We start from the raw sequence: 12,512 nt of genomic DNA on the forward strand, positions 1-12,512 counted from the left end.
CAATACCATAACTCTAATCAAGCAGCCCTGCCGCCTCACCCCAATGTATGCGGGTGGATGTATAACCACAGTACCAAGAACCTACACAAAGCGGCTATGCCGCCTCACCCCAATGTATGCGGGTGGAAATGCATCAACGATACCAATACCAACACAAAGCGGCTATGCCGTCTCACCCCAATGTATGCGGGTGGTGGTGCCACAACAATACCAAAACTATACACAAAGTGGTCATACCGCCTCACCCCAATGTAAGCGGGTGGAGATGCAGTCCCACAATACCATAATCCCTGCACAAAGCGGCTATGCCGCCTCACCCCAATATATATGTGGGTGGAGGTGTATCACAATCACAATCTCTATACCATAATCCCCACACAAAGCGGTCATGCCGCCTCACCCCAATGTATGCGGGTGGAGATATATCACAATCACAATCTCTACACAACTTGGCATAATAACTTTCATATAAATCACGACTAGAAATTATAACATGTGGATACATAATCCATAGTTTGGGATACATCCTCAATTTATAATGCAATATGATAAGATCATTTGAAACACGAATTGAATATATATCTTCATCACAAAACTTATCGGAATACTCCATTTATAATCAATATCTCGGAACTTACAAGGAGATTGGGAATTCCAATTCTTAAAGAAGGGTTTAGCCAACATACCTCACTTGAGCTTCCTTACACTCTAAATATTCTGAAATTCTTAGCAACTTCAATTTATTTTAGAAATATAACAAATTGAACCAAAATTAGGAAGATGATCATAGTTCTAGCTCATTTGATCATTTTATCAAACACAAAGTGTGCATAAAGTTTCAAGGCCCTTTTATGGAGAATTCTATCATCCCAAAACAGAATATTTACCATGCTTAGTTCAACAATCTTCCTACACCCCTTGATATTACATGCATGTAAATAAACAACCCTCCTACCCAGAAATTATCTTGCTAATTATCCAATTCTACATAAAATTCGAAAGTGAGGGTTAGGGTGTAGAATCTTACCTCTAGGATGAAGACCTAGTGAGTTTCCCTTCTTAATCTTCCAAAACTTGGGCAAGAATTGAAGAACACCTTCTCACTCTAGGGCACTCTCTCTCACTCTAAAATATCAGATTATAGTTCAAAAATGGCCCAAAGAGCGTATCTAACGAAATAGGGTCAGGTTTTAAAAACCCAAAAATGGAGCTCTGGAACGGTTCTGCGGTCGCATATGCGGTCGCATATGGGTCGCATAATTGCTGACAAAAATGATCAAAAATCTGTCTGTGTATGCGGTCACTATGCGGTCTGCATAACTGTTATGCGGTCGCATAATGCACCGCATAATAGTTATGCGGTCGCATAGTCGACCGCATAGTTGCTTCCAGAATGGCCCTCTCCTACTCACTTCTGCGGCCATTATGTGCCCCGCAGAGTGATTATGCGATCGCATAATGGACCACATAAATACGCTTTTCCGCCAAACATTTTTCTTTACTTTCCGGTGCATTGTTCAAGCAAAAAAGAATTTCTACAATCCTCAAACACGTAAGCCCAGTTCGGCTCCATGAAATATTATTTTCTTTGCAAATTTTACCGAGCTTTACACTTAAGTACTTCGAAAATTTTCGGGGTGTTACAAGAACAACCAACAAGGAAAATGATGGTAAAAAGACCAAGGAGATGGAATCCAGTTAAGCACTTAAAGAAAGCAAAAGTGGAGATGCACCACCCTCAAAAGCCACGACATCCAGCGACCTTGGAGGTGTTTTTACCAAGTTGGTTCCGCACGAAGATTTTCCATGGGGGTATTGATGCCTCTTGTAGCCATGCTGACGAAGGGGAAGAAAAGAGTGATGACCTACCGTTGGCACCATCTTCGGAAAAGCTCATCGAGTCCACTCATCAAGAAGTTAATTCTTATAAGGAAAAAGTCACGTTCACAAATAACGATCTTCTGGTAGGTAACACTCTTCATAACTGCCCATTGTACCTGGTTGGCTATATGTGTGATGAAAGGGTAAATCGAATTTTGGTTGATGGAGGATCCTTAGCGAACATTTTGCCAATTCGCACTGTGAAAGAACTTGGTATTCCCATGAACGAAGTCTTAGAAAGTCGTGTGATGATCCAAGGATTCAACCAAGGGGGGAAAAGAGCCATAGGTACGATCAGGTTGGGAATTATCATTGAAGATATGCAATCCAGTGCATGGCTGCATGTGATCGATGCAAAGACTTCATACAACATCTTGCTCGGAAGGCCTTGGATACATGATAATAAAGTGGTTCCATCTACCTACCATCAATGTTTGAAGTACTACGAGGGTGAGGTCGAGAAGAAGATAGTTGCTAATGATGAGCCATTCACCGAGGCTAAGTCACACTTCGCCGATGCAAAGTTTTACTTGAAAAACCGCATTGTGAAGGAGCTAAAAGTTGATGATGGCATGAAAAGCAAGAATGGCGAGCCCACAACTAAAAGAGCTGAGGTGATTGCTGGTAGAGCCAAAGCTGTTACTGAGGAGGTACAACCCAACGCGAATAAATCTCATAGAGGGGATATTGCGTTTTATGGCAAGAAAGTAAGTCCTGCACTCCAATATGTCCCTAAAAGAAAGAAAGATGAAGGCAAATCATCTAATCTCCAAACTAACATGCTAAAGGAGTTAACTCTTCCGGTAAAACGAATTGAGGCAGTAAAGTTGTCCTCAAAGCCACTTGCAGGGTTTGCAGCCCAAAATCGTTTGCATAATGTAGCACTCCCTACAAAGCGAACAGATGAAGGTTTTGATGCTAATGCTTACAGGCTATTTGCAAAATCTGGATCCCATCAGAAGATGCGACGAGGCAACCACGTGAAGGTTTGGGATACAAGTAAATGTCACCAGTGCGCATCTCCATAAGAAGGGTGGGCATCAATTATATCACTGTAGAAGACAAATCTGCTGCTTCTAACAGGCCTTCTGTCTTTGATCGACTTGGAAAATCAACTATGAGAACTTCTGTATTTGAGAGATTGGGTCCATTAAAGAAGGGGAATAAGTTCCAGAGAAATTATCGAAATACAAAAATAGCCGCTTTGCCCAAAATTCAGAAAATCTCTAAAGATTTCCAAAGTTTTGTTCCTTCTAGAATGAAACGACAAACAAAAGTCATGGTTTCGTGTGATGAGGTACTGAAGGTGAAGCCATACATTGTGGTCTACACTAAATAACGTGATGAAGACGAAGAAAGTATGGGTTCTTCGTATCATGTTACTGCATAAGGCGAGCATGGTGTTTTATCTCTAATGGAGGATGACGAGAAATTGGATGATATTTTACCGTATTATCACATATCCTTCAACGATGGGGACCCTCAAGAAGATGAAGATGCGAAAGATGCTCTACCTGAACTTGAAGAAGGAGTGAAGACTACAGTTGATGCCTTAAAAGAAGTTAACCTTGGCACTGATGAAGAACCAAGACCCACCTACCTAAGTGCTTTACTAGAAGTGGATGAAGAAGTCACTTATATTGAGTTACTCAAGGAGTTCAGGGATGTATTTGCTTAGAGCTACAAAGGGAATCCTGGCTTGGACCCGAAAGTAGCAGTCCATCACATTGCCGTCAATAATGGTGCTCCCCCTTTTAAACAAGCCCAAAGGCGCTTTAGGCCGGACTTGGTTCCCTTGATTGAAACCAAAGTTAACAAACTCATCGAAGCTGGCTTTATTCGTGAAGTTAAATACCCAACATGGGTTTCAAGTATTGTCCTTGTAAGGAAGAAGAATGGCCAGATTCGAGTGTGCGTCGACTTCAGGGATCTCAACAATGCGTGTCCCAAAGATAAATTCCCGCTTCCTATTCCAGAGCTGGTGATCGATGCTACTACTGGGTATGAGGCAATGTCGTTTATGGATGGTTCGTCAGGCTATAACCAAATTCGCATGGCACCAAAATATGAAGAGCTTACTGCATTCCGCACCTCCAAGGGTATTTATTGCTACAGGATAATGCATTTTCGCTTGAAGAACGTTGGTGCTACTTATCAAAGGGCTATGCCGAATATTTTTGACGACCTTCTACAAAACAATGTCGAATGCTATGTGGACGACTTGGTGGTAAAATCAAGAAAGAGAGGTGACCACTTGAAAGACTTAAGAATGGTATTTGAGTTGCTCCGGAGGTACCAACTTAGAATAAATCCATTGAAATGCGCCTTTGGAGTTACTTCCGAAAAGTTCCTTGGTTTCATTGTCCGACATCGAGGGATTGAAATTGATCAAGCCAAAGTAGATGCAATTTTGAAAATTCATGAGCCTCGGGATATTCACGAATTGAAAAGTCTGCAAGGAAAGTTAGCGTACCTTAGGAGATTCATCTCAAACCTAGCTGGGAGGTGCCAACCATTCAGTCGCCTTATGAAGAAAGGTGTCCCTTTCAAATGGGACCAAGTGTGTAGCAATGCCTTTGAGATTATTAAATCCTACTTGATGAAGCCTCCGGTTTTAGCAGCCCATATACTTGGAAAGTCGTTGATACTATATATTTCAGCACAAGAAAGGTCTGTTGGAGCGTTGTTGGCCCAAGAAAATAGTGAGGGGAAAGAAAACTCTCTTTACTACTTGAGCAAGATGATGACACCAAATGAGCTGAATTATTCGCCAATTGAAAAGTTATGTTTGGCGCTAGTCTTCTCAATCCAAAAGTTGAAGCACTACTTTCAAGCTCATGTCGTTCGTTTGGTTTCTTGAGCAAATCCCATCAAGTCCGTAATGTCAAAACCTGTCCTTAGTGATCGACTAGCAAGGTGATACCTCTAGTTTCAACAATTTGAAATCGTGTACATCCCTAAAAAGGCTATAAAAGGACAAACATTAGCAGACTTCTTGGCAGATCACCCTATACCTGATGATTGGGAGCTAACTGACAAACTACCTGATGAGGACACAATTGTTATTGAAGTTCAGCCTCCATGGAAGATGTACTTTGATGGTGCTGCACATCGCGGAGGAGCTGGTGCTGGTGTAGTATTTGTCACTTCTCAAGGTGAAGTTCTGCCCTACTCTTTTACGTTGACGTAACTCTGCTCTAAGAACGTTGCTGAGTATCAAGCACTAATACTTGGGCTTGAAATAGATGTCGAAATGAAATGGTTGTAATTACAAGTCTTTGGTGACTCTCAGTTAGTGGTCAATCAGCTTCTAGGTAGTTACGAGGTCAAGAAGCCTGAACTACGCCCATATCATGATTACGCTAAAAATTTAGTGGGGTGGCTCGGTGATGTGACTATTCAGCATGTTCCAAGGAAAGAAAATAAAAAGGCTGATGTTTTAGCTGCCCTAGCTTCGTCGTTAACCCTGCCTGATTAAGCACAAGTTATTGTCTGCCAAAAATGGGTAGTATCGCCGCCAAATGAGGCTGAAGGTGAAGAAAATGAAATCAAGCATCTTGTCGTTGTTTCTGAAGTTGAGAAAGAAGAATGGCGACAACCCATTATCGACTACTTATGCTATATAATACTTTCAGAAAATCTGATGAGAAGGACTGAAATCCGTCGTCGTGCACCTCGCTTCCTTTACTACAAATATACTCTATACAGAAGGTCATTCGAGGGAGTACTCTTGCGATGCTTAGGGGAAGAAGAAGCACTCCAAGCTTTACAAGAGGCACATTCTGGGGTATGTGGGTCACACCAGTCTGGACCAAAGTTCCACTTCCATATAAAAAGGATGGGATATTATTGGCCAACGATAGTAAAAGATTGCTTGGACTACGCTCGAAGATGCAAGGCTTGTCAATTCCATGCGAATTTTATTCATCAACCTCCTGAAGTATTGCACCCGACTGTGGCATCCTGGCCGTTTGACGCTTGGGGATTGGATGTTGTTGGACCACTGCCAAAGTCCTCTGGTGGGCACCTATACATCTTGGCTGCAACTGACTACTTCTCAAAATGGGCTGAAGCTGTTGCTCTTAAGGAGGTAAAGAAGGAACATGTTGCAAGTTTCATCCGAGTAAATATAATCTATCGCTTTGGAATTCCTCGTTACATAATAATGGATAATGGAAAGCCATTTGATAATAGGTTGATGAACAAGATTTGTGATCTCTTTGGCTTCAAGCAACGTAACTCTTCGATGTACAATGCTGCCGCCAATGGTCTAGCTGAGGCATTCAACAAAACTCTATGCAGTTTGTTAAAGAAAGTCGTCTCCAAATCCAAACGAGATTGGAATGACCGTATGGAAGATGCCCTATGGGCATATAGGACGACTCACCGCACGCCAACACAAGCGACTCTGTATTCGCTCGGTTATAGAGTCGAAGCTGTCTTGCCACTCGAGTATCAAATACCTTCATTACGACTGGCTATTCAAGAAGGGATCACTGATGAATAAAATGCTCGACTTCGATTAGCAGAGTTGGAGGCTCTTGATGAGAAGAGGTTGGAAGCTCAACAGAGTCTTGAATATTATCAAGCTCGATTGTCTCGCGCCTTCAATAAAGGAGTTTGCCCGAAATCCTTTCAAGTAAGAGATCAAGTCCTTACCATAAGAAGGCCCATTATTACTTCCCATAAACCTATAGGAAAGTTCACATCAAAATGGGATGGTCTATATGTCATACAAGAAGCTTACTCAAGTGGGACTTACAAGCTGGTTGATGCAGATGGAATGAGAATCGGCCCTATCAATGGCAAGTTTTTGAAGAAGTATTAACCTTTAAGTTGTAACGCTCCTTGACGCATGAGCCTAAATTGTATGTTCCTACACTCCTAGCCCGCATGAGTCTAAACTGCGTACGGCCCACCCAAAAAAAAAAGTCCGCTAGGTTTAAAACCTCGAAAGGGGCGGTCTAGGCAAAAGTTAGGACATAAAAAAATAAAAAAGAAAGTCCGCTAGGTTGAAAACCTCGAAAGGGGCGGCCTAAGCAAAAGTTAGGATATAAAAATAAATTCCGCTAGGTTGAAAACCTCGAAAGGAGCGGCCTAGGCAAAAGTTAGGACATAAAAGAAATTAAAAAAATAAGAAAACAAATCACCCATTTCGAACTACGGTATGACTTGGTCCTCTTCACCGAGGTACGTAGGCAGCTTAGAGTTTCATTCTGAGTTCAGTCGCATAAGTTCAAAAGATATATATTGCCCTAGTCGTTGTCCAAATGAAGTATGATGGAAGTAATTCATTCAAACAATACTTGAAAATCAGGCTGAAATTTCATTCTTCTTTTGAACTTTGGACCTCATATGACTTAAAGGGGGCAAGCCTTCATGATAAACCAGTGTCTTCAATTGGGCAATTATAGTTTTTAGGAGGCTGGCAAGTATTAGCACTGAAGTTCAGGGATTTACTATGTCTTCATGTTCACCAAATCTTTAAGTCCTCCGGTCTTCAAGTTTGCTGCTCTTCAAGTTGAAATGTTTAAACCCTCCAAGTCTCCAAGTTGAAGTCTTCAAGTCCGTCGGTCTTCAAGTTGAAATCTTCAAGTCTGTCGGTATTCAAGCTGAAGTCTTCATGTTCTCCACTCTTCAAGTTGAAGTCTGCAATGTCCGCCAAATCTTCAAAGTTTCCAAATATTCAAGTCAATGTCGTCAAGTCAACGAAGTCTTCAAGTTGAAGCTTTATAATTTTCCAATCTTAAGGTGGACATATGAGTCCTTTTGCACCTTAAGTTGGCCTCTTCGTGGGTTTGTCCTTAAAAGAAAACTATAACTTTCCAATCTTAAGGTGGACATATGAGTTCCTTTGCACCTTAAGTTGGCCTCTTCGTGGGTTTGTCCTTAAAAGAAAATTATAACTTTCCAATCTTAAAGTGGACATATAAGTCCTTTTGCACCTTAAGTCGGCCTCTTCGTGGGTTTGTCCTTAAAAGAAAACCATAATTTTCCAATCTTAAGGTGGACATATAAGTCCCTTTGCACCTTAAGTTAGCCTTTTCGGGGTTTTGTCCTTAAAAGGAAACTATATTTTCCAATCTTAAGGTGGACATGTAAGTCTCTTGAGAGTAATCTCTCTGATAGTCGGGGCACATTGAGAGTAATCTCTCTTATAGTCGAGGCACATTGAGAGTAATCTCTCCGATAGTCGGGGCACATTGAGAGTAATCTCTCCAATAGTCGGGGCACATTGAGAGTAATCTCTCCGATAGTCGGGTCATTTTGAGAGTAATCTCTCCGATAGTCGAGCCACATTGAGAGTAATCTCTCCGATAGTTGAGCCACATTGAGAGTAATCTCTCCGATAGTCGAGGCACATTGAGAGTAATCTCTCCGATAGTCGGGACACATTGAGAGTAATCTCTCCGATAGTCGGGTCATTTTGAGAGTAATTTCTCCGAAAGTCGATCCATAGTTAGAGTAATCTCTCCAATAGTCGAGCCACATTGAGAGTAATCTCTCCGATAGTTGGGCCACCTTGAGATTAATCTCTCCAATATTCGGACAGGGATGAGTATCCATCCCTCACACCCTAAGACTGTCTTCTTCATGCATGGATCATCTCGTTAAACAAGAACACATTCTTCTTGTTTGACCTACAAAAAAAAAAGGAAAATAAAAAGCAACAAAGGAAGAAAAACACAAGAGAAGAAGAAGAAATTATCTTTCGCGTTAATGCTTCCGAATCGTCAAAAATAGACTCAATAAGGCTTGCAAACACTGAGGTTGATGGTTGCGAGAGGGGTATAGTGCTATATATAGTTAATGAATGATGATTGTCCAGTGAAATTATCTCGACGTGGGATAGGAAAATTCACTGGTCGGTTGACGCTAGACTTCTCCGAATTGAACTCAATTTGGACAGAATGAAGAGTCACAGTGAGGATGGGATTCCTTTCCATGTCTTTCTCATGTAGTATTTGTCTCCTTATTTGGAAATGACAAAAGGTGTAAGTTTGCGCCATATGGTTAACTCACGTGATTCGTTAGGTGTTTTCTATTACTTCACCTTGGAAAAAGTGATCATATTCATGGCAATTAAAGCTCAATTGTTACGAGCAAATTTTCTTGAAATTTGAGATAAGAAGTTACGTAAATTTGATATTGTTACGTAAATCTTTCTAAAGAAAATTAAAATCTTCGAATTTTCTACTCTTTGGTTGAGATTAAAGTCCTTGCGACTTTCTACTTAATTACGAGATTAAAATATTTGTGATTTTCTACTCGTTTTGTATTCGGTTTGAAGATATAAAATCTTCACCGTGGTGTAGGCATCTAAAATTTATTGAATTTAAATCCGATAATTATTTGGATTATATTTTAAATTCAATATATATATTAGTCCAAATAAATATTATGGGCTAATATAATTAGATTAATTGCTTAAGTCCAACAAATATTGATTGGGCTAGCCCATTTAGTTGGGCTACAAATGATGAGCCCACTTCAATATTGACTGGGCTAGCCCATTTAGTTGGGTTACAAATGATGAGCCACTTCATTAAGCCCAAGATGTCATCTTCCTAGAGGCCCAGTTTCGTGCCACGTGTCATATGACGTGGCACGCCAAGTCAAGCGGAAGAGCCAATAGGATCATGCCACGTGTCAAAATGACAAGACATGCTAAGTCACATTAAAAGGCTAATGAAATCACGCCACGTGTGCAAGTGACATGTTCTGGCCAATCAAATGTGGTCTTGTCACACTTCGATTTGATTGGTCGAAAAGAGTTTGTTCTTATCATAACTCTTCCCTCCCACAACTATAAATAGGGGTCCTCATAACCCAGAAAAGACACTAGAAGTTATAACAAGAAGGAAGAAAGAGCTAGTGGATCAAACGCCGCAAATTTCTTTGCAAGTTTCAAGCTTCAAGCAATCAAGTTCAAGTTCAAGCTCAATAACGAAGAACTTCAAGCTCAAGAACGAAGAACAAGTCAAGATTCAAGGAGTACGAGTTAAAATTAAAATTCGTGCTAATTGAATTCAAGATCATTGTTCGTGAAAATAAATATAGATTCAAGATCAAGTTCAAAGGCCCTTGAATTTATTTACTATTGGAAAGAAGAATCAGAGGATTCATAAAGATTGTGCACTCAAATATTTGAAATAAAATACTACGATTGTTACAATATTTTTCGGTCAAGATTTTTTACTTTTAATTAAGAATAAATGGATCATACTTAGTTGATCAGTTGGTATGATTGCACCAGCTATCACAGCTTTTTTGTTTTTTATGTTGTTATGTTGTAAATAGAACGATACAATTATAAAAGGAATTAATAATTATACATTTTTTAATCATTATGACAGATTATATAATAGTTGCATGCACATGATGGCAATGACTTATACTACTCTAGAATGTTCTTAAAAAGCTATGAACATGTGCACGAGAGTGTAGTCACTAGCCACATAAACTACCGACCATTGTTTTGCATTTGAATTTGTTAGAGTTCCTTTTTTTTAGGGCTTTACCCAGAAGGAAGCCCTTTCAAAAATTCTCAATGGCCAAGGCAGAACCCACGCCAAAGAGGGGGTTTGGAAATAGTTTTCAACCATATACGCGCCTCGGTTAGTACCTCACTCGCTGCGTCATTGCCCCAAGCGCAAAGATGAAGTGTAGGCCTTAACGGCACTAAAAATAGTCATAGTAAAATCCTAATCTAAAATGCAGTCTATAAGCTTCACATGGAATCCATCAAAAATACCACTAAGGTTGAAGACCGCATGATTGATAGAATCGAAAAGTTTCAGGTTTGAGCTAAAAATTCTGATAGAAAGAGCTATCTTTGTTCAATGGGCCATATGCAAAACGATCCGAATTAATCGGGATTCTAATACAAATATCGGACACCGGGTGAAAACCAAAAAGGAAAAATAACCAATAAATCACTAGCCAATCTGACTTAATTCGTGATAAGCCGTCTAAATGCAAGTGCAATATATGTTTTTCTTTTCGGAGATCATCGTTGAGAGTAATTGTGTTTTAAACTATCAGATTATTTAACATCCAATTATAAGTGTGGGTCTGAGTCTCTGAGACTTGGTAATTTTGGTAGATAACGTGATATAACCAGTATATTCTAAGTGTAAAATATTGTATATAAAATAGATCAAAAATTTAGATGAGGCCTATCCCTAATAGATTTAGATGTTGAGCAGATACCCAATGATAAAGGATTTTCAGCCCACTTATTCTTTTAGCCCACTCCCAACATTTTCACACATCAATTTCACTAATTAGATGGACTACTTGGACATCAAAAATTAATTCAGTGTTTCAGTAACTGAACTGCAATATTTTCAATTACTAGTTTAGCCATATCAGTATTTGAAAATGTTAACTTCAATATATGAACTACTGGTTTGAGAAATATTTCAAAGGGTTTTCCATCATACATCTTTTAACATTTTACAAACCTTCTTTTTTTTTTTCAAATGAAATTCATGTTTAAATATTGCTTTAGCTTCCAATTACTCTTTTTAAATTTTAACTCCAGACAATTTGTTTTTATTTTTATAAGTTCAATTAGATATTTTCCTAGCGCTTACTAAACCGCTGTGACTTGGAAGGCAAAGAAAAAGGGATAAAATTCAGAAATACCACTTTTTAGTCTTGTAACAGAAAAATAACCAGTCATGAAGTTTTAAATTTCACGGATGAAACTCTAAGTTACAGGACTAAAAAATGGCTAACCCGCCCTAGGGGTGTTCATCCGTCGTTATGGTACTGTATTTAGATATTTCGGTTCAGTAAATTTGGTATAGTTCGATTTTTCTCCTTTCAGTTTCGATTTATTCGGTCTGATAACTTTAGTTTGTTCGGCTCGAATATTAACAAATGCATAAAGCCACATACTGTAATACTCTTAAGTATGTATTGTATTTTTATTGTTGTATTTCGGTACAGTATCGGTATTTCGATATTTTATTTTTAAATACCGAATACCATACTTAATACCAATTATTTTTAAAACTTAAACCAACTACCATATATAAAAAACCAAAGTTTTCGACTTCGATATAGTAATTCTATATTAATCAAAAGCCTTAACCCACGCTATCACTAAAAAGGGCTTATTTACCAAAGTTGATCAAGATTGGGGCCAACAAGTAGTTATCATTCCTATGCAATTTGTGCTGTTAGGACCCATTTAGTTGGGCCCATAAGAAAGCTCTTGCTTTTGTGATCTTCTTCCATCCAATTACAATTGACAATTGAAGGGTATATTTAGCTGTACTTTCATGAATATCAATGTTGCACAATAGAGACAACAATTGTAATTCATACGGGATGTTTTCATGTTTTCCTAATTTTAGTAGCTCCAATATAAAGACAAATCAGAAAATAGACCTTACTAAATGTGTTTCAATAGGTTAAATGTTACATTTTCTCAATACAATGATGTAACACTGAAAACCAATTTGGTTTTAAAGTTAAACATCACTTCTCTAATAATTTTAGACACCTCAAATGTTCTTTCACATTCATTGTAGAATCCAAAAATGGTGTTACTTCTTAAAAAAGAATTTTCCATTGAAAGGTGAAACATGAACAAAGTTCAAGCGGACAATCTAATCATG

General features: G+C 39.0%; 1 non-coding gene across 1 annotated transcript; it reads right to left on the reverse strand.

Annotated features, from left to right (window-relative positions):
• Positions 1-10,395: 10,395 nt before the first annotated feature.
• LOC142173875 (U4 spliceosomal RNA) lies at positions 10,396-10,542 on the reverse strand. Its single transcript, XR_012703238.1, has one exon. It is a non-coding gene; the product is annotated as a U4 spliceosomal RNA (small nuclear RNA).
• Between the last annotated feature and the right edge of the window lie 1,970 nt (positions 10,543-12,512).

This window comes from Nicotiana tabacum, chromosome 2, assembly GCF_000715075.1.
Source record: "Nicotiana tabacum cultivar K326 chromosome 2, ASM71507v2, whole genome shotgun sequence".
Lineage (NCBI taxonomy): Eukaryota > Viridiplantae > Streptophyta > Magnoliopsida > Solanales > Solanaceae > Nicotiana > Nicotiana tabacum.